Here is a 25725-nt window from a genome sequence, read left to right as displayed (position 1 = left end):
GTGCTACAGACAGAAAGCAAGTCCCAAGGAAATGTACAGTCCTCCTAGGATCTCAATTTAGTCCTGCAAAAATTTTACTCAATGTCTTTAATAGAGCTTTTGATTCAACAGTTTCTACCACACTCACAAGCAAAGCCACCTTTCTGCATTTACAGTAATATCCTTATTTATCAATTAGATGTACAGTGAGATGAGTTTTGACTGAAAATACTTTGTTGCTTCATGATCGGGAAGTGAAGTCAAGAAGAATTATGACAACCTGAACATATTGTTAAAGGAGCTTCCAAAGCTTGAGTTTTTAAATAGGTTTGCAAAGGCATATTAATGGGGAGTATACTACATAATCCATCTAAACTATTTACTTTTCACTCTTCTGCCAAAGGAAAGATTCTCATCCAAACAGTTTGGTGGGGTTTCTTGTGTTTTTTAAACATATCATGTATAATTAAAAGATGACTATATGAGTAATTTATAAAGCCAAACAACAAGACCAGAACTCTCAAAATGTGAAATGACCAGCTAATTACAAGACTGGTTTAAATTATGTTCCTAAGTATTACTTGTTCTTTCCAAAATGGGCTGGATATCTGTACTATTAATTCAGCCCCAAAGACCAATTTCATTCTTGCAAAAAATATTGCACATTTAAAATGTAGCAAGGTTTAAATCATCTAAGCTTATTGTTTTAACTTCCAGTATTTCATTATTCTACTTAATGGTTTGAACATTATTTTATACAAGTACAAAATAATTTTATTGCATGATGTAAGTAAAAAACCAACCAAAAAACCAAACCTATGTCCAAATTGCTTCCAAAACAGATAAGAAATGATGGGACAGTAGACCTAAAACACACTGATGTTTTGCCTACAGACAGGAAAAGCTGAAGGTTGTTCAACATATGCTTAATTGGGAAGATACATACTCGGAGTATTAGTAACATATTTTGAATCTGTCCGCCCCTCAAGATCGGATTGGCAGAAATATAAAGAAACAGAGCCAGCCCAATCTTTCTCTCATTGGAGTGAACTGGAACATTGACAGCTTTGGCTGGGCCAAGAGAAGGCAATAATTTAGGCCCTGTGGCTTCTGCACTGGAGCAGGTTTTGTAGCTGGGGATCACAGCTTTGAGAGACCCATCTTGGGGGGTAAAATACTGAATGTGCTGCATGGTCCCCCAAAACACAGAGGAACTGAAGGTACAGCCTGCAGTCTCGGATGCAGCTTCCCTCTTCCCCTGGGGAGCCTCTCGTGGCAGTGCCTGGCGATCAAGAACTACATGAGAGTGGCTGATGTAGTTGATCTCTAGGACTCCAGGTGCCACTGGTTAGAGGGATGGAAACAAAGGTCCCAAAATGAGTGGAAAGCATTCTGATGCACTGCCCCTACAAAGTGCAGACATTTGCCTCTAGCATTAGGAGATCTATGAATAATTTTAAAATATATTTCAAATTGTTCTTTTGTGTGCAATACATAAATTGCTTTTTCCCAAAACTACTTTACCAAGTATTTCCACAAAGCCTATCCAGTGAAGCACTGTATCTGCCAAGATGTTAAAGGATGGGTGCTTCCCAAGTGCCCTCAATTGCTCTTGTTCTACTTGCCTTGACCTGTTGCATCATGTTATGAGATATCAAACCGCCATCATGTTCCATTTTAGAGCTGATTACGCTTCATTGGTGGGCAACGTTGCTGCTTGCTGAGGGTTTGTGAAGTTTGATTAATTAGTGCTTATGAAGTGCTTTGAAATTCTTGCATGAATGATGTTACAGAAACACTGAAGATTGCTGCTGTTATACAGGCAGGTACATGATTAAAGATTTGATGTTGCAAGGTGTGGCTGGGCCTTACCTTCTCTTTGGGAAAATATTCTGGTTTCCTCTGAATTCCCTCTGGCAACCTAGTACAGTCTTCCAACCAAACCAAACCAAAACACTTCAATCGTCCTAGGGTAGGGAAAAATAATAAAAAAAAAAGATTAGATGAAGGATATTTCTGAGAACTCATTGCCTGTCTAGGATATTGCACCTCTAGGTGGTCTGATAAACTTCAAGAGCACCTTGGTGATTCAGATTATTCTCAGACTGACTGCATTTTCTTCAACTTTTTTTTAATCTACTGGAGTTCTTTTAATTGCTTTCTCCTCTTAGGTATTTTACATAGACACCTGACCGCCTCTTAAAGCATCTTCCTTAAGCATACTTATCTGTGATATCCTCTCCTTGGCTGAAGAGACCTACCTATCCTCCTCTCCAATCTCTCCTGCCTAAAGGGAGCTCTTGTTACACGTTGTAACCCTTTCCATAATTTCTGACTCTGAACCTAACAGCTCCCATCTGCTCTGGGAAATGCAGCACCCCACAAGTGATTCATTCTCAGCCAAGGCAGGAAGCTGTAGGGCTCAGCCCACAGCCAGCCTTAAAAGACCCAAGCTGAAGATAATTATTGTACAGACATACCTGTTCAAAGATTTGTTCAGCTTGCTCGCTGCTGCCACGCTTGGCTGTGACCATGACCACTCTGCCGTGGCCCTTCAGGAATGTGCTGCTTCACAAAGCAAAGGCCAGGATTCCTGTCCAAGGCACAGGTGCCCAGTGCCATTTGAGAAGGCTGTAAAGCATCCAGGATACCTGCACAGGAATAGCAGAGATGACGCAGGACCTAAAGCAGACTGACACTCCCCACGGTAGTGAATGGATGCCAGGCAGACATCTGCAATAGCTGAAACAACACCAAATGCCAACAATGAAGCCACCAGGTTCTCTGTGTACTGTCTAACTTCCCTGTTTTCTACTACTCTGGAGGGCATTCAAAAGGACTAGCCATATTGATCCTCTGTGTTGACTGCACAATTCACGTACTTTTGGTCTTGCTTACATTAGCTTAACAGACTATGATCACCTGTGCCATCTTCAGTTCAAGTCACAGCACAGTATCTGGAGTTTCATTTTTCCTGCTTGTTCTACTCATTTCACATCCTGCACCCAGCAACATTTTTTCTAACTTTTCATAATAACCTAATGGCTAATTTTGCACACACCTTTATGCATACAGTAACCTCTGGGGTTTCGGTGGTTTGCACTTGCTTAGTTTCCTAAGAACTGTAAAGAAAAAATATTGATTGGTTTTGCCTCAAGCTTTAGTAGACAAACTTACCTAGACTGCAAGGCCAGAGTCTGAATACGTGTCACCATTTAAACCATAGGAACATTTAGCATTGAAGAGGTTCAAAATAATCAGGCCAAACACCCTTATTATCTATCAAACAGTGCCAGTTTCCTGGCTGCTGCCAAGGCTGATGCCATAGTCCTATCCTGTTGCATATTTTCAGAAACATGAATCATATGAAGAAGTATTTAAAGGTATCACATTTTTAAAATGCTTAAATGAAGAGTATCAGGAGCCTCTCATTCAGTCCCAGTCAGTGAGTTATTGCATATTTAAAAATCTCTTCCTTCAGTTTTCTGATTGTTGTTCTTGTCTGTGCATCTTTCAAAAACTGGGTTATTAATCTACTGTGCCATAAAGTTTCTTTCATTAGAAATTAACAAGTTTGTTCTGACCTTCTAGGTCTGAGCTGGAATTCCATGAGGCGTTTCTTGTCAATCACTGTATTCTTTGCACAGCTTGCACTGTTCCATGTATGCTTTCAACTGGGTATTCATGCCTGGCCTGTAGATACATTTCCTGGCTCATCTCAGGCATGTCTCTATCCCCAGGTGTGAAATATGTATCCACTGCATGATGTCAGCTTTTAAATCTCTTGGGATTATTGTTCAGCTCCATTTAAAACAAAATCCATGCAGTTCTTCATTCACTTCCTGGGGGTGGGCACAACAGTCTGTGGCACTTACTGCTTTCTCTAGGCTGACCATGGATTGCACATCGCTTTCCTGCCTGTCACACACCATGCTGTTTTGTAAGACTGCCTTGAATGAAAGAAGTTGAAGGAGCAGAGTCAGTAGTAGGTTTTCACCTCATTGTTTCTCCTTCCTGGATATACTAGAACTCCATCAGTAAACACTGCAGCCTGCATCTTTACTCCCAGAGCGATTTCTGCTCCCCTTTTCAGACACCCCCGCACTGGTGCTTTAGGCGCATATAATACTTCAGGGACTTGTGCTCACTTTCAATTTTCTTCTCTCAATGCCTTTTCTTTCTAATACTTGAGTATTTTCACAAGATTCCATATCAATCATTTTCAGCAGTCAAGAGAAGTCCAGTGGGATAGATCCATAGTTGAACTCACTCTCAGTCTGCCTTTATTCACCCTAATATTTTGTCTCCAGCACCCACTGAGAAAAGTTATCACAGATAAATATCATGCACTTTTTTGTCTATTATTTTACATTTCTTTTCTGGAATAAAGATGTCCTAAGTTACAACACTGGTAACTAGAGGCACAGTATCCAGTTAATATCAAATATCTTTGAATTAGAGCTGACACTGATAGTCATATGTGCTCATCAACACCTACTAGAAGGTGTGGCAAAGGTTGTCAGGGAGCTGAATAGCTCTTCCTCTTCAGCATGCAAGTTATTGACTCCCTGATTTCTTTCTTAATTCTTTAATCACCAATCCAATCATGACAGGAGATATCCCCACAGAAAATAATCCACATAAAAAGGACACAGATGGGAGTGGACAGAATGGAGGCATACACCTAGCCCAAGCCAGGTAATTACTCCTACTTTGCCAATTAAAATTACATTGCCATTTTGCTGGTTTAACAGTAAGCATCTATTTTACATTCAGCTCTTTGTTTCAGAGCAGATGTGTTCATTCTTACTTTTTAAACTATGTCACCTTTCCCTCAACATGGGTTTAGGTTAATAAACTGTACATCAAACACTGTTTAAAAGCTGGCTTTGCAGGATGATAACTGATGAGGGAATTGCTTTTAATTACTGTACAAGTGAGTAGATAAAAATCACAGTCCTAATAATCAACTCCAGAAACTGACAGCAGCAAAGTCTCACATTTCAAATGTGGATTATTTTTCTTTCAGCATTCAGCTACAGAAGGCAAATGTTAGTGGTTGGATCATCTTCTGTAAGCAAGCCAAAGTTATGTGTAACATTTTTGGATGCTAATAGGACACAGTTCTGGCAGAACAGAAATAAGGGTAACATTAAAGATTAGAGCAAGCTTGGAAGGAAAGAAAAGCGCTTTTCTCAATTCAGACTTTCAGAAGAACAATAATCTCACCTACATCTGCTGCTAGAACTTCGAAAGTCCAAGGACAGAAAAGCAAACAACTTGCTTGCACAGCTATCAAGAATGAGAGAGAGCATGAGGCTTCCCAGATTGCCTTCAAAACCAGCAGCATTTGGCCCATTATCATCCACACCAGGCTAATGTATTTTTAATAGTTCACCACCTAAAGAGATACTGTAGGCCATGAGATGTAAATTAGGCAGCCAAAATTGAGTGAGTTTGTGCTATGAGAAATTTCAAGGGAGAATGAAATAAATGAAAGTAGGATTACAAACTGGGTTTGGTGCTCTGGTGAGAGGAGAAAAATGTGCTCATAAAGCCCAATAAAACTTTCTTTTTCTGGTTTATTAGGTGTTTGCAAAATGTCTCAGTTGCAAAGTACGACATGTTCTTTTTCTGAAGACTCATGTACAGCATGGAGGCTCTGATAAATCAGCTGCTTTCTTTTTCAGCCAACTACACAGTGTATGGGAAGCTGAGGTTACTATTATGGCTTTGTTAAAACATTAGATGTTGCCTGAAAGCTGCCATGTGAACTCCATTTTGAATGTATTTCAATGCAGGTTTTTACAATAGGAAAAATAAACATTTAGGAGCTCAGGAAACCAGGATCTAAAATACTGTAGACAAGGATTTGTTTATTTGTTGCTTTCCTGCTATAGATCAGCCTGTCAGAATACCTCCCTCATGTAAATATTTAAGATGTACAACAAACTACAAAAGATCTACAACAAAACAATTCTGATTAAAAAAATAAGGAAAAAGAGCATACAGAGTTTATTTGGGAAAAAAAAAAAAAAAAAAACAACAAACCAAACATGGATACGGGTCTTTTTGGATCTATCAAGTGTATTGTTGATGAAAAGGAAAAATATTCTGCTTGTAAATCTGTTGCATCCAGCAAGTGGCCCTTAGCTCCTTGGAATCACATATTCTATAGATTTTAAGTTACAATATTCCTTTTTGACTTTTTTTTTTGGTTTAATGGGGAATAATGTCAGCTCTCAAAAGTCCACATGAGAAACTGAAAATCCAGGATTTGAGAACTAGAGAAGTTCAGAATAGTAGTCATCTGGAAGTCTCCTCTTTTCATGTCGGTAAAGTATAATGTTACTTCACGCCATTTGGCTGCAAATGTAAATTACACCTTTTTTCAGTTGTTAGGACAGGATAAAAAAACCACATAATTCTAATGAGTCATAAATGTTTCACCATTTTTTTCTTCATTTAATTCATATGGTGCCAACACCTGTGAAAACAATCAGCATCATAGCTGTGTGCTCTACTTAAATTTGCTTTAGGGTATGCTTGAGTAAAAGCTTTTATATCTCATTTCTCTACATTATTAACAACATGATGCCCTGAATCATTCTATAATTTAAGTATGCTCATTTCATTCTCAGCCATTTTATTAGGACTAGAAAAGATGCTCAAAGACTATGACAGTCTTAAAACAGACACACACGAACCTATTCCTGATTCTTAATGTAACAAAATATCTATAACAAGATCTTCACTTTATTTTTTATGTGCTTTGGCAGTTTTGCACTTTGAATTACGAATCTCAACTGTTAGTACAAGAGCCATACTACAAAGCTTTCTCCCAAAAGGCTTTGCAGACATTGCTCTAAGGTGAGTTCTTTGCATGACAGCGACATCTGCACTGATCTGAATTTTAAGGTATTGCCAAAGGAGGGCACATCTTGTTCAGCAGTGGGAAAGAGCAGTCATTGGAAGAGTAGTTCTGGAATCACTAGATGGTGCCAGAGAGGAATGTGCAATGGCAACTGCAGTCCTGCTTCAGTTACCACTGAAGCTTGGGTAAGCTTGGGGGCAAATTTAAAACCACACTTCAGTGTCTGAAAAAATAACGTAGTGACTAGAGGATACAGAGAAGATCCTAAATCCTACTTGTCTTTCAGTGGACATCAGGCCTTTGACCACCTTGGGAACCCTTGGTAATTCCACTTGGCATCTACATAGCCCTAAATTACTTCAAATTGAACTGTCTGCAAACTTTTATGTACAGTTTTATAACACAAGTTAAGGGGGTACTGAGCTCTCCCTATATTTCATTGGGATTGTGGCTCAAACTTCCTTTGTAAAACTCCCCATCTAAACCCAAGCAACATAATAAATAGAGATGAGTGAGCACAGGGCATGGAAGCTGCAAGGTGTAGAGACCATGATACTTCCCAAAGAGATTCTTTCCCAGAATGTACATTCCAGTGTTAAACAGCATATTACTAGTAACTATCCAAGGCCAATTCATGGTGAGAAAGCAAGCCAGAGCTGATAAATGCTTCAAGCAAAATGTTTGCAGTTTTGATTCATTGCAATAACTCCCTTGTAATCCAGAGGTGGGGACATACTCCAAATAGCTTAAATCAGCTAGCTCAAATCCTGAGAGAGGTGCAGGCCCTAGCAGGGTCTTGAGTGAGGACTCAGACTGTCACAGCTCAGCAACTGAAGTCAGCCTAAGCTAGTCAATTTAAAGCATCTGAACTGCAGCCTTCTCTCCACACTGAAGGACAGTATCACCTGCATCCATGAGGATGTGAGGGCTGAGCTGACCACACCCTTCCATGCCTACAGAATTTCAAAACTGACTTTGAGGTAGTTAAAACTAAGTAGTCTGCTAGTCATTTCAAATAACTTAATAATAAAGTTATTCCAGTAACCTGCACATTTTTATATAGTCCTTGGTTTCTTCATGGATAAAAATCTGTGCTTGTGATTACTCATCAGTGCCTTTAGTGGCAGTTTGCACAAAAGATACCAATAAGCTCTAGTCAGAGGATGAGCCTTCTTTTTTTCTTTGCTTCTCTTAAGGCTTCTTCTTAAGAGGTCTTCCACACAGACATGGGACTTTGGGGAAGTGGGGAGAAACATGAAAACCAGTCCTACTCACAAAACAGTTACTTGTATATCTATTAATTTACAACACCATGCACCAGACCCAGTGTCATTCAGTGCCAGATGGGTACACACAGCAACATGACTAGATGAGGCCAAATCTCAGCCAAACCTTTCTCTCCATATTTCAATGCTCTCTGTTTACTGGGACCAAAAAAATCAACTGCTTCTTCCAATTTCACTTTTCTAAATTTCTTCCTCTTGATCTACTAGAGTTCACTTTGAAAGCCTAAGTGAAAATCCTTGTGATCTAGACAGAGCCTGTCTTCACCTTTAGAGGAAAGAGGTTGCCCTTGCAGAATCCATTCAAAAGGCCACTCTGCACAGTAGGACTGTGCTTGCTTTACATTGTTCAGTTCTCAGTAGTTTACTCAGTTGAAGGTTTGATTTGGATTTCTATTAAAAAGTTTAGAAAATATGAAAGTAATGCATTTTAAAATTTCACCAAAGTAATCCACATATTCTTGAAGATACTCAAACTTCCTGGCCAATACAGCGCCCAGGAGATGCCGCATTTTCCATAGCGCCATACATGCATTCTTAACTTTGAAATGGAACAAGAAGGAAATATTTATTCTGGCTGTAACTTAATTAAATTAAATTAATTAATTAAACTAGGAAGTCCTGAAGCAAAGAGCAGACGAGTATGAGCTTTACTTTCTCAATAAAACCGATGTGTGATTGAAATGCTCAGCTGAAAATCAGATCTTTTACTTAGGGGAATACTCATTTGCCTGGCTGTAAGCTGCAAATCTTTCATAGTTTCAGTTCTTCCACTATGAAGGCAGCTTCTGTGCTAGGAATTTTAGGAGGACAGTCTTGAAATGTTATTAATAAGAACTTAGTGTATACTTCATATTTGATGTAGGTGCACTCTGCCTCCTAATGGAAGTCGCATGTGTTTTTCCCCCAAGTATGCACCGGTAAGTAATGACCCATCATCAGGCAGTAACTGATGACAATTGATCATATGGCCATCTACAGCAGCAAGAAATTAGAGTAATCTCTCAAGAGAATAATCAGAGAACAATTTTCCAGGGTCATTACTAGCAGAGAAGCTTGCTGAAGAAGAAAACAGTCTCAGTCCTCACTCTGGATTTTCTTTTCTCCTCTGGATTCCATTTTATACACAAGGTTTACATTTGGTTTTAGAAAATTTTATGAGGCAGACTGAAATGTTAAGGGGATTAAGGAATGGAAGACAGTCTTTCACCTCCAAGTCTTCAGTTCAAATCCAGCTTAGGCTGGTAATGAACAAGAAGTATTTACCATTGCTGTTCACTGTCTGTGCAAAATGGATTGGTGGCTCTGGCTCAATTCCCAGCAATAAACCTGCATGCCACAACTGGCAACTCTGTTGCCATTTTCAGCAGACAGCGCCAAGAAATAAATGAAGCATAGGAAGCAAAGTTACCTCTCCCCTACTACAGGCCAGGGCGGAGGCACACTGGGAGGAGAAGCCTTCTCTGCTGCCACCTGAGCAGGGCTGTGCCACAGTTGAGCACAAAGACATCAGTTTGTTTAATGGGCTGACAAGCTACCACTTTTTCATGAACTGAATTTACTAATTTTCTTAAAATAGTAAAAAAAAAAAAATAAAAAAAAATAAAAAAAAAAAAATCAGGTACCATCTAGGGTGAGCCAGGTTAGTGACTCGGACTAGGCCATGTCATTCCTTATGCTAATTACAAAGAGATTGAAACTTGATGTAAATGCAGTGGATTCCCACTAGAAAAGGCTTGTCCTGCCTGTGACAATACCCTAGAATGAAAAAAAAAAAAAAAAAAAAAAAAAAAATTCAGTGTTGTGATGCACTGAAGAGCTTATTTAGTTGTTGTTTTGCACTGGGTGATTGGGAATTGCATTGAGTAGTTTTTATATTGCACTATGGAGTTATGTCACATTGGTCTATTCCACACACCTTTCCCCCCCCCTGCTAAGCCTCAGGTGTGGTGGTCTCTCCCTGACGATCAGGGGATTCCTACAAATCGGGACCTTTTTTCCCCAGAAGTCACATGAAACATAATTTCTCAGTCTAGGAGACTTTGACTCATTAGCACCAGAAGCCACTAGACCAGGAAGTTTGTTTTTCCTCAAACCATAAATTTAGAGTAATTCCACCAAAATAAATGGAGCCAACCACCCACATAGAGCAGCATAAAAGGAAGCAGAACACACCGTAATCTTTATCTGGCCAGTACTGGAAAGAAAAAGTGACTAGCACAAACTAAAACATGCCACCACACTTCTGTTCTGAGGGCATCAGCACCATCAACAGGAAGGACACTGAACAACCTTGCACATGAGCACAGCAAGAAAAGAATTCAACCTAAGCTTTAAGCCTTGGAGTGATTTTACCATTGAACAGTGCTGATTGAAAAATGCATGAATTTTATTCTAAAAATAGCAAGATGGGTCAAGAGAATAATGATCTCAGTCTACACAGCTAGATGAATTTATGGTGATGCCCTCTTTTATATTTCATAGGATATTCACTATGGACCCTACATTTTCCATGGCTTTGAACACTTTATTTATCCATATTTTATTACCAGTGTAAACCTAATTATCACAGCATCTTCATGCTGAAAGTGATTGATAGATTTTGCTACTTGCTTGTCAAGATGCTCATGTTCACTGTATTCAGCTATCACACCAACCCAGAGACTGATGACTGTTCTGGCCTATTAATAAAAGTCTATTACAGTGCATTGATGCTACTTCTCTCAAACAATATTAATGCAAGCTCTACAGCAAGAGGCACATTTTTAACTTGCTACAATACAATGAGACCTATTTAATTACAATTACTAACTCTTTTAAATTTTACTCAGACTGTCCATTCTTATACATAAAGAACAATCACAAAATCTTCTCCCTTATTCTCCCATTGTTTTAAAAATGTGTTGTTCACCAGCCCATTATTATAAAAGCAATTAGTGATTTTTCAGTACCTGTACTTGCAACTGCTGAAATTGAAACAATATTAAGTGCACTTCATATGAAGACAACTTCATGAAACACTGAGTAGCTACCTTTCAAAAATAGAAGAATCACAAACTGACAACTCAGACACTGGAGGACTCAAGAAAATCACTCATTGTGAAGATCTTACGTTAGAGCTCAACATGCAACGGGCAATGAATGAAAAGTATTTCTGCAAATAATATGAGATAGAAAAGCAAAACAATAAAAAAACCCACCAACCTTGAACAAGCTCAAAGTGGTAAAGGCAATATATGCTGCCAATTTGTTTTTCTTCTTATCAAGCAGGACATTATATTTGCCTATAAATGCTCCTCTAGGATGAACTTGTTGCCTTCTGTCACTCGAGTTTTGGTTCGATATTATGAAATTCAAACTGAAATGTCTTGATCCTGCTAAAGAAACTAAATTGTTAACTGTTAAGATACTTCCAATACTTCTAGATATGGGGACAAAACTCAGCCTGCAAATCAGGAAAATGGCACATGAATAAAAGACACTGACCTCTAATACCTCAACTCAGCTTCCTTTTTTTTTTAATAGAACTTGAATAAACATCTAATTCTAGAGGTTCCACAGCCACTTAACAGTATTTTAAATAGAAAAACCTGAAAAACAATAAAGCTGACTCTGTCCAACAAAACGCTTACAAACTGTTTAGCTTTAAGCACGGCATCAATACCTGTTAGTTTTCTTTGATGAAGATACTTACCTTGCAGCAGTTAAGCATGTGCTTAACAGTTTCACTGTGAGTCAATAGCCTTATAAAAACTGACAAGGTTTTAGTGTGAAATAACATCAATACTTCTGTTTTTAATATGTATAATTTTCCAGAAAATCTAGGCTCGGCAATCACAATCTGAATTAGCATGCCTAGATACTCAGCCTGCACCAATTGTTGGTGCTCCGCTAATTAAGTAACCCATTGAAGATACAGCCTCAGGACCCCAAACAGTGTGGGTAACAGCTCTCAAAGGCTGTAGGCTTGGAGCTCACTCAGAGAGGTTGTGCTGGATTTAGTGATAATGGCTTAAGAGGTTACCTCTCCCAGCTGTCTGCAGCAGTCCCCCACCAGAAGCTGAAACAGAGCCATCAGAAAGCGATGTGGTCCAGCCGTCATCCACAGAGCTCTGAGCCAGCACATTAATTTTAACTGCCAATGGTCTGCAAACTGTAACAATTGATAAACTGGCACTTGCTTACATCTGCTGCCTCCACTAGTAAGGTGGAAGTCTGAGGCAAAGTGGCAGGTTAGACATTAAGGGCAGTAACCCCTTCCTCCACCCCAACAAAATTAATAGCACTTGTTTGCCAGAGCCCTAATCTGCTCAGAGTAGAACAGTATGTTGAAAGAAGCAACTCCATTTAACTTCGTTTGGGAGAATGAAGAGCAAGGATTTTCTACATTTCACGAGGCAGTGAATGGCAAAGAATTAGTGTATATATAGTACCCCTTGTAATTTTAATTCACATTGCCCCCTCTCAGTGAATAAATCTTGTTAAACCTTATCCTCTCAGAGACCATCTGGATGAAAACTATTCAGGAAACGTCACCATTGGTACAAGAACTTAAATCTCACCATAAATCTCAGCATGTCAAAGCCAAGCATGCATGCCTTAAAGAAACTCTGCAGCTGTGACTCACTCAGAGTTGCAGACATGTGTGTGCAAATGGTGCCTCCCAAGAAACACACTGCTACATTTCAATAACTCTTAAAAACAAATGAAAGCAAACTCAGGAATTTTCTCATTTTCAGACAGCTTTACCCTATATTTAGTATAAAAGAAACAAAATGGTTTAATAAAAGCTGCATAAAATTTACTACCCTATTATAACCGTACTGGTTCAAATGATCTCCACCCTTGTCCTTATCTTGCTCTGATTACTTCTCCCTCTCTTCCAAAGTACATGTGCTAATGTGGCAACCTATGCTGAAAATCAGAAATCATGATTACTTTGCTCTGTAATCTGATTGCCTGTATAGTTAGACACCTGCCTTCCTGGCAAATTTCTTTATGGTAACAGGGTAGGAGCAGGTTGGCCTTTTAAGTGCCAGATACTGACAAAACAGCTTCAATCTAAGCTCAGTGAGAACACTACTGTTATCCAACAGCTCATATTCTCCTTTCTCCACTCCAAACCTAGTATACATGTTTTTACAGAAAAGGATTTTGTATTTAGCTCACTGACTTCAAAATATGGTCAAACATAATGCAAAATTGACAAGACAATCCATCTAGTAAGTGAAAAAAATAGAAAAGTAACTATGAGAAATAATCTAGACTCAATGCTTTGACAAAAAAATTTGGGGAACATAAATGCAGGCTTGTTGAAACAAAAGGTTCTGCAAATTTGCTTCATTTTCCTCATTTCCATACAGGGAAAAAAACCCCTGAAATATAGGAAAATGACTGAAATTATTGACTTCTGGTAATTTAAAAAAACTATTTCTGAAAAAAAAGATTTAAAAGGAGTTTGTTCAGAAGCATTTTTCAAGTAGGGAAAAAAATTATTAAACATAGGTAAATCCTAAGCAGTGCATTTTATTTTCATTTAGTCAATTTTTACTTGACTGAAACTGAAATTTTTCAGTTTTCTGTCTTCTGAAAAATTTGCACTTTGGAACTGCCAGACAACTTAAAGAACAGCTACTTTTACACTGTGAAAGTAGCTTTGGAGCTTGGGAATAGGTTGATTAGATGTGCTAGATGAATACAAGTTTCATCAGCCGAAGCAAATAGAATATTTCTGATACATCAACGTACCACAATTGACGAGCCAAGCTTTCTCCAAAAGTTGTGCAGGTTTCTTGACGAGTCAGCAAAGTAACAGCGGTGGACTCAATGATCTTAAATTTTCCAACCTAAATGGTTCTATGATTCTAAGACTTTTTAATTCAAATACAAGTGCCAAGTTTATTTTTGCAAGGTAGTCCAGTTTTGTGCAGCTGCATATCACCACGGTGAAGCATCATCACAACATCAGACGTGACCTGCTAATGCAGGTTCTTGCTTGACTAACTATCAAAAACAAACAAGACAAAAAAAGAGGAACTCAATTAGCCTTAGAGGTAATAGGTGCTAGCAAGACATGCAAAGAGTGCCCTGGTGGCTCCCTGTAAAGTAACCATCCTTTCTCCACAAGTGCAGAGATATTCAGTAAGAATTATCAGCCTCCCACTGAAAAAGCAATGCTGTCTGGGCCTCAGCAAACAGTTGTCCAAGAACTGTAGAAGGAACCTGTTGTATCCCCCATAAAGGAAACATTTGCTAGCTCAAAATGCAAGATGCTTGGCAATGTGCTGTTGACACGCAAGGTGTATTGTTTCTTCTTTTTAAAGCTGTATCCCATGCTGGCCTCTAATTCCTCCCACATGAATTTCTAGACCAAAAGACCAAACTGGGGATCTAAATGAGGAAGGGGTACTGTTTTTCTCTGCCTGCATAGTCAATGCATGAAGACACGTGGGCTGAATTAGCCTCTGGAGGTGCATATCACTTTCCAGAATCAATGGGGGAGCCTTGGGTGATTAGGTACTAACTTAGGTGCCACAGTTCTATGCTTGAAGTCAGGTGGCTCAAATCCAGGAGCAACTGTGCTTCTCCTTCTGTCCTAAATTGGTGCATGCTGCTGCTACACATTGCAAAATAAATAGCAAAGAGTAGTAGTTTTCATGGAAGTGATAACAGCTAGTATAAAAGTTAGTGCTTTGGATCTAAACCTAGAATACTATTATTATTACAGGAATACAGCCTGTTTCATATGTCCTTTAACTTCACTCCTTCAACTATGCAGTGCTGCGTAACTGAACATACTGTGTAAGATTATTTCCACTTTTCATGGAAGCTTCACCCAGAGTTAGCCACTACTGGAAGCAGGACAGCAAATTTTCAAGGCCAACTTGCTGCTCCGGTACAGTAAATCAGTTGTTCCTACAGCAAGTAGCATACAGATTTTTTTTTTTTTCCAATGCATAATACAAGGAAAGGATGACTCAAGCTGAGTTTCACAGGTGAAGTTCAGATGAGTTCAGATCTATTCAAGACCTCTCAATGTTTCCATATGCTTGACTCAAGTCCAAACATTTAATCGTAGCTCCAAACAAAAACTTCCAACGAAGAAGCAGAGCAGGGAATTGTGAACTCTGCTTTCCAGCACTAAGGACTTGAGCATTTTTTTTTTTATAATCTGTCATTTGTACTTTTTCATACTAAAGGTGACAGTCTAATTCACATATGACCAACACCCATAAATCATGCTGGGGGGAGGAAATATTCATAAATCCATATCAAACAGAACCCAAATTATGACAAATGACATGGCAGTCATAAAATTGCACAAGCACAACTCACCAAGTCATTAATTTCATGGCCGTGGAAAATAAACAGACACATTTTTTTCGCAGCCCTAATAAATTTTAAAAAACTCAAAGAATGGTCCATCTGCTTCGAATAATTTTTAATTTCCTATTCTGTCTCGTTCCCATTAGCTATTCCACTGAGATATTTGCTAAATTCTTTCATTTGCCTCCTCCCATCTGTATTCAATTACTCTATTCCCAAATAGAGTTAGTTTTTCTTTCTCCTAAGTGCAGTACAAAATATCCCCACCTGTACCTTAAAGCAAATGTTATGTGTGTTTTATTATCTGTTAGACTCTATGAGTCATTCTAACTCGATTGCCTGTGCTGAAAGACTTGGAGGGCAATCTGATTTTGATGTTTTCTGGCTTTGGTGAAAAACACCTGCCTGATTCTCATAGCTAATCTATTAACTTGGTAAATGCCTCAACAGATGTTCTAGAATCAGCTAGGGATCAGGGTCTGTCCTCGTGACAGCGTCCGCTTGTAAGCTTGAAATATTTAAATGTTCAGAGATCAGAGGCCAATGATGTGTTTTGGGTACAAGCTTTCACTAAATCATATTTTTTCAGTCAGTCCCTGGAGTGCATTCCACATACAATAAGTGGCTGGAGCGTTCTGACTGAGCAGGCCAACAATACAGGCCTCCTTGAACTTTGAAGGGACATGAATTTCAAGGCAGCATTGGCTTCTTTTATTGAAAAATGGAACAAATTTTAGACTGTGCTGACGCTGTTCCCTTTTAAGCTACATGTCTTTTTTTCCCAGTTCCTTTTATTTCTTCCTAATGAAACCCATTAAGAAAGTATAAGGCTTGGCTTTGAGACCTCCCTTTCCAAGGATAACTTAATGTCTCCAAGGAACCTGTTCTAAGCTGCCATCCTCTGTTTGGGTCAGCACTGGTCTGCATTATTCACTTACTGTGTGCCCGATCTTCCACTTTTTAACACTGATTTTAATCCAGGGCTGCTCCACTGACTCTAAGCCATTCCACTCTGTAGCAGCCCCTGAGGCTCACAGACTGGCTGGGATCACCAGAGCAGAGCAATCCCTTGAGAAAGCCTCAGTCCTCCTGTAGGAAGGGTGGGATAGATGCATGACATCAGTGTCAAGCCCACACAAAGGGGCTCCCATTTTGAAGCTTAAGGCACTTTTCTGTCAATCTAGCACCCCCAGGAAAACACAAATGGGGAAAAAAGGCTCACAACACAGAACAGCCCACAACCACTGCTGGCCCCATTCTGCTATAAGAAATTGCCTCTTGAAAATCAAAGCTGGACCTGGGAGCCTAAAAACGTTCATTACTTTTATGAGCTTTTATATTACCTTGATTCTTGTAAGAAAAGCTCAAGATTGCGATAAAATGTCCAAATGTTTCAAACTAAAATGGCTGCAAGCTCCACTGCAAAAATTTTCTCAATGAGCTCACATAAAAGCAGAATAAATAGAAAACAGAAGACCTTCTTCTGACCTTCACTCATCATTTGACTCTGGTCATTTCACCCTTTGTTTACCTCCACTTCTTCATTTGCTAAATGGGTGTCATTAATGCAAACTTACTTTGTTGTTTTAAAGCTTGATTAGTTAATGTTTGTAAAGTGTTTTGAGATCAATAGAGCAGTATTACCAACATATTCAAAATCTCATCTCTGCTGCTGTTTGCTCTTGGAGGCTTGACAAAAAAGATTTCACTGTTCCACATCTTCAATAATGCTCAGAAGCAGCTCTGATGTTAGAGCTCTCATATGAGTGATCAGCAGATGGAGTTGCAGGAGTGAGAAGGGTAAGGCTGATTCTTACTCTTACTGCTGTTACACATGCTGCTTTCTAGAAAACAGAAAATATGAAGGGAGGGTTGATATCAAATACTTAATCATGTAAAGGAAAACACTGAAAGTACAGAGAACTGCTTATGTCTATTCTGAAATTACTGCATTTTTCAAAAGCACCCTTCTGGGAAAGCCATCAGGTTGGCCTCCAAGCCTGACAGGAGCTGGAGAAAGGTTCAAAATGTGAGATGAAGGAGAAGAAAGAAAGGTTCATTAGAAACTGTGTTTCCAAATGAGGATCTAAGGTGCAATTTGCTTCATTAAGGAGGAAATTCTGTCTATAATCAAATGTGAAAGAATTTGTCATTCTTAACTTACCTTCTAGAAATAGTTTCTTCCTTCAGTTTTCAGACTGTACCTCTGCTAAAATTAAATGTAATCCTCCCCTGTCACTGAGATTAAAAAAATTGAACTGGAAAGATACAATAATTGAGTTTGATTTTAAAGTATATTCCCTGCAATATTTTTATTATCAATTAGGCTGATATCATAGAAACATAAAATCTGCTGAGTTGGAAGGGACCCATCAGAATAATTGAGTCCAACTCTTGGCCCTGAACAGAACACCTCAAGAGTCACACCAGGAACCTCAGAGTATTGTCCAAACACTTTTTGAGCTGTCAGGCTGGTGCTGTGACCACTGCCCTGGGGAGCCTGTTCAAGTGCCCAACCACTGTCTGGTGAAGAAGCTTTTACTCATATCCAACCAAAGCCTTCCCTGCCTCACCTTCAGGCTATTTCCTCAGATCCTGTCACCAGAGTGAAGAGATCAGTGCCTGCCCCTCCTCTTCCCCTCAGGAAGAAGTTCTAACTGCAGTGAGGTCTGCCCTCAGTCTCCTCTTCTCCAGGATGAACAGACCCAGTGATCTCAGCCACTTTGCATTTGGCTTCACCTCCTTGTGGCCCCCCTTTGGATGCTTTCTAATAGTTTAATAATGTCTTTTTTTAATACGCGATGCCCCCGGGACTCAAGGTGAGGCCGCATCGATGCAGAGCAGAGTGGGACAGTCACCTCTTTTGTCCAGCTGGTGATACTGTGCCCATGCACCCCAGATATATTACACTCACTCTTCACTTCTTGTCTATTTTGACCTTTTAGAAGTGGTATCACCAGAGGTAGATGTGATATGATCAGTTCATGTGGCAAATATAGGTTTTTTCTTATGGACTCACCAACCTGGAGCTGGTCTCCAGACTGAAGCAAGGTTGCCTGCCTACACTTCTCTTTTGCAAAGGTTAACATTATGGTTTGGGATCCTCTGTAATCTACAACAATTTAGAACCTTTTATTTATATTCTATACATCTTTCCTTCAGTAAACATTTGAAAAGAAAGTTACTTTCCAGATTAACGCAAGAATACATTTTTCATATCATATTCATGCAGCTCCATTGATATAAGTTTTATTACATTTGTAAACCCTTTGGTACAAAAGAAGTACACAAGCTATAAGCCAAGAATAATTCAGTATGATGTTGTTATAGCTGTCCACAGCAGAGGGTGCTAAGAATAAAGAGTTAACATTTGGTGCAATGGGAGCAAATTTGCAGCAAGCAGAGATAGATGTTTGTTGATTAGTGAAGCAATAAAGACATTGGTTGACTCTTCATGAATGATACCTCTGCTGTTTGGGTTTTTTTTTTCCCGAAATGCAGGTTTTTAATAAGAAAGGAAGTACAACATCCAGAGCAAAAAAATGATGTGTGGTTTCTTGCATCAACAATTTTACTCAGAAATTGAATTTAGCTTACACTCTAATACAAAAAAATCAGAACAAACAAACAAGCAGACTATTCTCCTATACTTTGCCTCTTTTTTCCCCAGAAGTCTTTAATTGTTCTCAGGAAGATATATTTATCTCACACCAGAAGCAGCCTTAAGTAACTAAAAGCACAAAATTCAGAAATACTTCTGCCAGTGAAACTGGCTGTTACTGCAATGAAAATGAGCTGACTGATATCTTGGCTTCTATTGTGTTCTAGTGAAAACACATCCTTGAATTTAGAGCTGTGTAATGACATTATTACATTAAACTTGTTATTTGAAAATAGACAAACAGCTCCAAAAATATCCTGCTACCAGACACATGTTTGGCTTCATCTCCTCAGAGATGACTGAACATGTCATTAAGTCCCCCCTCCTTATAGCTACCAACCCATTGGTTTTCACAGACTGTTAAGCTTGCTTATGGGGCAGAGTGAAACAGAAAGAAGGGAAGAAACAAAATCTCTGAAGTATATGTCCAAAGGCTTGGAAAGATCACAAGTTTGAGAAGGATTACCAAGTCTTTGGCTAATGAGTCACTCTGAACTCAGAACAGGAGCAAGTGAAAATTTTTACCTTTTGATGCAGTGTCCTCTATCAGTAGTTGTTGATCTTCACCACACAAGGGAAGCCTCCTGGATTCATTGCTCCTTCACTCACACTCACACCAGGCTTCTCTCCCACTGAGCCCAGGAGCAGCAATTGAGGTTCTCACTTTGAAACATCTTGGAAGCTGTCATCCTCAGCATCAGCTCTCTGACCTACAACACCAAAATCCATGACAAAAAAAAAAAAAAAAACAAACCCAAACCAAAACAAAAAAAGCCCTGTAAACAACATAAAACAAACCAAAACCCATAAAAACCCCAACTTTACAGATATCAGCAATCAAGATAGGTTTTCTGCTTTCTAGTTTTGACATCAGAGGAATTACTGATTTATACTAGAATGGGAAGTCACAACTGGGAACAGAACAGATGGTTCAACAGTTCTGCTTAAAAGCACAGTATACTTGTGCTGCAGAAAGGCATGACAGAGAAAAGAAGGCTAAAAGACAGCCTTGCAGAGAAAACCCACATACACTGTGGCTGGAAACTTGGAAATCCAGGCTTTGACCCTCAAAGCAACTGAGGCAGCTCTCCACAGATGCCCACTTGTTTCAGCAAAAGTTAGGAGGCTGAACGGGCACTGGGGTGATCAGCATTTTGAGGGTCCAGACTTCATAACTCACTAAGACCTTTGTGTGTAGAGCCCCAATTTCCCATCTTGTGGCAGGATGATAGGAATCTGGTTACTGATGATAAGCCAAAAAGAAAAACACAGTAATACTCAGTAGAGCATATACACAAGTCCTAATGGAAGAATTCCTGTTACGATGGGCATCATAATACTGAAATTCATTTAGTCACCATTCAATTACATCCTCTTTTTTTCTTTTTCCTCCAAGTCACCAGTCTCACTAGGCATGACTGCTCACTGAAGAGTGAAGACAAGTAGTAAATAAAAAGCAATGAAAGCTGTTTTACATCTCTTTTCATCCCCACTATGCAGCTCCCTCAACCTTAAAATTTAGGGGAATAAAGACCAGGTTTTCTATGCAGACAATGAAAAGTATATGCATTGAATGTCAATTCTATAGAAAAGAAAAGAAGAGACTGAAAGAAAGAAACCCATAAAAGGAAATGCACCACATTCTTCCACCCTCTACCCCAACAAATCCAATTAAACTTGCCAAGACACACACACATGCTGTCAATCATTCCAGATCCTATCCACCCTATCAATATTTCAGCAGCATTTCACTCTCTTACTTTCCAGGACTATGCACACTCCACACAGCATGCATTCATTGTTCCCCATGCTCCTTCCTTGCCCCTCTTAATCAGTCACAACAAGTCACATTCATTCCTTTCCTGCACCTTATGCTACACCAAACTAGCTGGTTAGCTGGCACAGACAAGCTTCTTTGTGCTCCATTGATGCTTTGAGGCTTGGCTGGTTGTGGGGGAGGGGGAGGTTGTTGTTTGTGGTTTGTCTGTTTGGTTTTTTTTAAAGGGTGAAAGGATGCAAAATATGGCTATTTATAGACAAAAGGACACAGACACAGAGGAATTGTGTTCATGCTTATAAAATAATTTTGCTTATTGTGAAATACTGCTAGCCTATTGTAGTGACCTCATTTTAATGAACACAAGGACAGTAGACTCAAAATTTCTAGTATTAACAGATGCAAAAGTTCTCCAGAGTCCTTACATATCTGACATGGGCATTCTCAAAACCTGCCTAGACTTGACACCATTATCAAAATAACTTCCATAATTTGGACTTATGTTCTTATGCAAGCTGTTCTGGCTCAGAACAGAACTCAGTCTCCTTAATGGGAAGGGGAGATGCATGATGGCTTTTTCATTCTGTCTCATGCACTCTCAGGGCTGCCCTTGAGCATGGACATACATAGTAACTCATTTTCAAAGATAAGAATTATTTTGGGTGCACTAGAAAGATAACACTCATATCTTGTACATGTATAATAACAGGTCAATTGACTTTCTCTTTGAATTCTCACTTGACATCACCATGAGAAACATGGCAATCTAACATGATGGAGGATTTCACCAACTGTTGGGCTGTCCTTACTGACATTACAGGCAGTAACCTAAAGTGGCTCCAAAACAATGGCTGGGCTTTCAGGCAGGCAGTAGCTATTCCAGCAGAGCAATCTGCCTATAGAAATTTTTCCCTTTTCCAGTGTTACTATGTCCTGAGCTGCTCCAGTACTGAGCGGATTCGAAGCTTGAAGCTGTGCTTCTGCTGTGAGTTCCTATTCCATCCCTAGGACAGGATGGGAGATGAAGTTATGCTATCCAGATGAACTCTCTCTTGCTATTGACAACTGAGTGACCATTCACTAATATTTAAATGAAACTGAAGCTGCAAAGTTAACATTTAAATTCATTCTGTGTAAAAGTTGCAGTGAAACCATGAGTCTTTTAGCTCTGATTTTTTTTTTACTGATAACAAGAGAAGCTCTATAATCTTAGAATTCACATTTTGTGCAGCAACCTATTAAAATTTCACTGGAAGTTAGGGTGGTCATACAGAGAGACAATTTTTAGGAGTGTATTTGAAAACTGAAGGTGGGACTTTGAAGAGCATTTTTAGACTCAGAAATTGGAGCTCAGCAGGTGGAAGGCTGTGATTTCAGAAAAGTAAAAATCCTCTTTGCAAAAGAAAGGTTTTAACCTTTGCCTGTGTCTGTTTGGATTCAAGGAAGAGTACAGACTGATCATTAAATCCTATGTCTTATATATATTCCAAGCCAAATACATCCAATTGCATGACCAGCCTTTACTGTCTGGTGGCTGTGCCAGCACATACAGCGGTCACCAGTGTATTTTTGTGCCATCTCATTTGTGAACTCCAGCCCCCTTGTATGGACATGTCCTGGATAGCTCTCCCATCCTGGAGAGAACTGACAAGTATACTCCCTTGGAGGATCTTGTTCTGCTTCCTCATGCTGAGGCATAGCACACAGTCCTCTGGGGCCCATGGGAAAAGCTGCTTGGTCATGCCTTGAAAGTGCAGGCAAGGCCAACTGAGTGAGGAGCACCACAGCTTCCTCCAGGAGACACCCTGCTAATCATTTGAGAGGGGGCTGAGGTTAACAGGACCTGAGTAAATAAAGGCTTGTTGTTCAGATAGTTCACTGCCTTTTTCAGCAGTTTTGCTGGAGATCTATGCTTCGGAGAACCCCAATCCATCATCTAAAAGGGAGTTTCAGGGCTCCTTTGATGCCATACTTTCTAAAAACATCAAGGCTTCTGTGTAAACTTGGATCCAAGGTAAAAAAAGTAAAAATCTCCCTCTGCACAGTTCCAGCTTTAATATAGTCCTCAAAGTTTTGAAAACAGACTTCCCTGAAGGTGCTGTCCAGAAAATGTTTCTTCCTTGACCCTCTCAACATTTTCCATGTTTTAACTCTGAGAAATTTGCTTCCACAAGGCAAAAATCCAAAATTTGGGGAGACAGAAGAAGAAAATGGGAAAATGAGGAAACCTGGTGATCATTGCTCCTCTGGGCAATTATCTATCCTGTAAATAATTAGTGTTTACTCACATTTGTAATATGGTTATCTGCCACCCACAAACACTGCTTGCTGCAAATAGCTCAGCTAGAAGAACCAAAGCCAAAAGGAGCTTCTGAATGAGTCACCAATCAGACCTGACCATAGGGCACCTGGAGAATATTGACTGCAATGTGACCCATTTCCTATATTTGGTGAGCAATATGTGATTTCTAAATAAATTGGAAAATGACTTTATGACTAAAAAGAAGTCAAAATTGTGCAGGCATGCAGTCTGAGTGCCAACTACTTATCTCTGGTAACATGAACTCAGCTGACTTGGGGATTGCCTGGAGGCCTCCAGGGCACTAGCAAACACGGCATCAAATGACTCCAGCACAGCTTTTTCGGAGAATTGTTTGACATAGAAGGATGCTGTGAGTCACCCTGGTTTTATGTGCAGTGTTTGTGGGAAGCCAGTGCAAAAAAAGAGCTGAGGAGCATTCAAGAATGTAGCTGGCAAGGTGATGACATGTGATTCTAATAAGGAAATTACAGTTTTTCTCAGCCCTGCTTTTGGTAAGGGGTCACTTGCTGCAATGTGTGGAATTTCTTTAGAGTGATGCATTTTGCACCCTGTTCTTGGGAACACAGTGGGCAAAGCTCCCAGGGTATGATTGATTAAAATAGCTACCACATGTTTATCTGTGTATTTATCTGATGGTAGAAACCATGTGTATACACACACTGCAATTCTGACCTTAATTTGCAACCAGGTCGCCTGTTTTCTACTGCACTAAGGATATTATGAGGTAAAAATCACAGCTGAAAGGAGTAAAGTTCCCTCTGTTTAGGTTGGAGGGGAAAATGAGTTCTGAAGTACTCAGCAAGCCAGATTTGCCCATGAAGGATGCTTACATTCTAATATTTGTTATAATGCCTGCTCATGGAATGTGGAGAGAGTAAGGCAACCAAAAATGAGTGCCTGAAGCCAGCACCAGCACCCTCAACAGGGACCAAATAAAGCTTGCCAACAGGGAATTCAGAGGAGCCTCTGTCTTCTGACTTCCCATCCCTCTTTGCAATTTAGAATGTATCTTCTCAGACCCTGACCTTGGTAACTTGCATTTAAAACTTACAGCCTTGAACATATGAGGCTTAGAATTACAATCTCACTTTTCAGAAATGAGGAAGGGCTAAGAGCTGTTGTCTTTCCTAACATATCCTAGAAGAATATGTGCTCCATTCTAATCCATCAGCCTGGATTTTAGGTCCTCAGCATGGAACTAGACTTCTGAGAGAGCCTGTTGGTGGTAGCCCAGTGAATGTGCACTTAAGCATTTAACCTGTGAGTCTGGGTTGGTTTTGATTAAAGCAAGGCCCAGAATGCGTCAGCAATCTTAACATCAAGCAGCATTTTTGGTCATTTGACAACATGAACATCAATGGATTTTATTGTGTCTTCAGCACTGGGTGACAGCCAAATGGGTTTTGACAATCTAAACAGTTTGTCACTTAGACCACTTGGTACAACAGCCTTGTCCTCCTGTCATTTCATCTTCCCCAACAAGCCTCGGAAGCTATCATCCTTTCTATGCCTCTTCTATTTCCTGGAACACTTCCCTTTAAATCAGTCTACCACTGGACATGGCTTGGAAGCTTTGATCTCAATTGACATTTTACTAGGTAGACACTTAATGCGTTCCTCAGTCAAAAAAAAGGGAAGGATCCTCCCACAGATTTATTCTGATTGTTTTTCCTGCTCCATCACACCACTCAATTCCTTAAACCCCATCCTCACTTGTACAATTTATAGCAGTCAGAATATGAGCAACACCTGCATGTTTTGTGGAGAAGTAGCAGCCTCCTCCTACTGCTAATTAACTTTGAGTGAATGGAGCAATGTATTCCTTTCCCAATTATTCAATCAAATTGAAAATTACTGCTAACACTGTACCTAGACAAGCTGCCATTTATCAAACAAACAAAACCCTACAGTGAATGAACTGTTCTCTTCCTTCCTTCCATTTTCTGACACCATTGTTACATATTAGGTGCAGTTAGCAGAATGTGTTACCTAGGATTCATATTTGAAGATTTTAAGAATTTCAGACTTAAACCTAACTCTGTATTTTCCCTGCAGGAGTGTATGGAGACATGGAACAGGATTGAAATTGCTCATTCAAGAGATGGCAGCCAGATGCAGTCTGTGTCTGACCTTTGCATTAGGTGGGTATTCAGATCAAAAGCATAGTTTCAGCACTGTCTCTGGCTGGCTCCCTTTCCACAGATCAACTGATTTTTCAAGAAGGTGTTCTGGAAAAAATAATTTAAATTAATATTTTTAATTAGTTTTAAAATTAATTCAAGTTAAAGTGTATTGCTACTATCATGTTATGAAAGACATCTAGAGAAAAGGCCTCCAAATGAGGGACATATCCATCAGTCAAGAGACTGATATGACAAGTCCCAGTCTTCAGCACAATGCTTTCTGTCAGATTCACAATTTAATGGTTTGCTTTACTTAAAAACACACAACCTTTCCAGCCACCCCACACCAATCAAACACTGGATTTTTTGGAAAGACCTA

At 39.5% G+C, this 25725-nt stretch overlaps 2 long non-coding RNA genes across 3 annotated transcripts; both read right to left on the bottom strand.

Moving 5' to 3' along the window:
• Positions 1–1871: 1871 nt before the first annotated feature.
• Positions 1872–9882, bottom strand: LOC128810840 (uncharacterized). Of its 2 annotated transcripts, none has more exons than XR_008438155.1 (3): positions 9762–9882; positions 2460–2630; positions 1872–1946 (listed from the first exon to the last, which is right to left on the bottom strand). It is a non-coding gene; the product is annotated as an uncharacterized LOC128810840 (long non-coding RNA). The 2 variants fall into 2 exon arrangements; XR_008438156.1 differs by lacking the exon at positions 9762–9882 and adding an exon at positions 3564–3631.
• A 7233-nt stretch (positions 9883–17115) lies between these two features.
• On the bottom strand, positions 17116–25402 carry LOC128810839 (uncharacterized). Its single transcript, XR_008438154.1, has 3 exons — positions 25354–25402; positions 19649–19833; positions 17116–17306 (listed from the first exon to the last, which is right to left on the bottom strand). It is a non-coding gene; the product is annotated as an uncharacterized LOC128810839 (long non-coding RNA).
• Positions 25403–25725: the final 323 nt, after the last annotated feature.

Source organism: Vidua macroura, chromosome 8 (genome assembly GCF_024509145.1).
Source record: "Vidua macroura isolate BioBank_ID:100142 chromosome 8, ASM2450914v1, whole genome shotgun sequence".
In the NCBI taxonomy this organism is placed as follows: Eukaryota; Metazoa; Chordata; class Aves; order Passeriformes; family Viduidae; genus Vidua; species Vidua macroura.
Note: the sequence above shows the minus strand (reverse complement) of the source record. Positions and strands in the feature narration are given on the sequence as shown.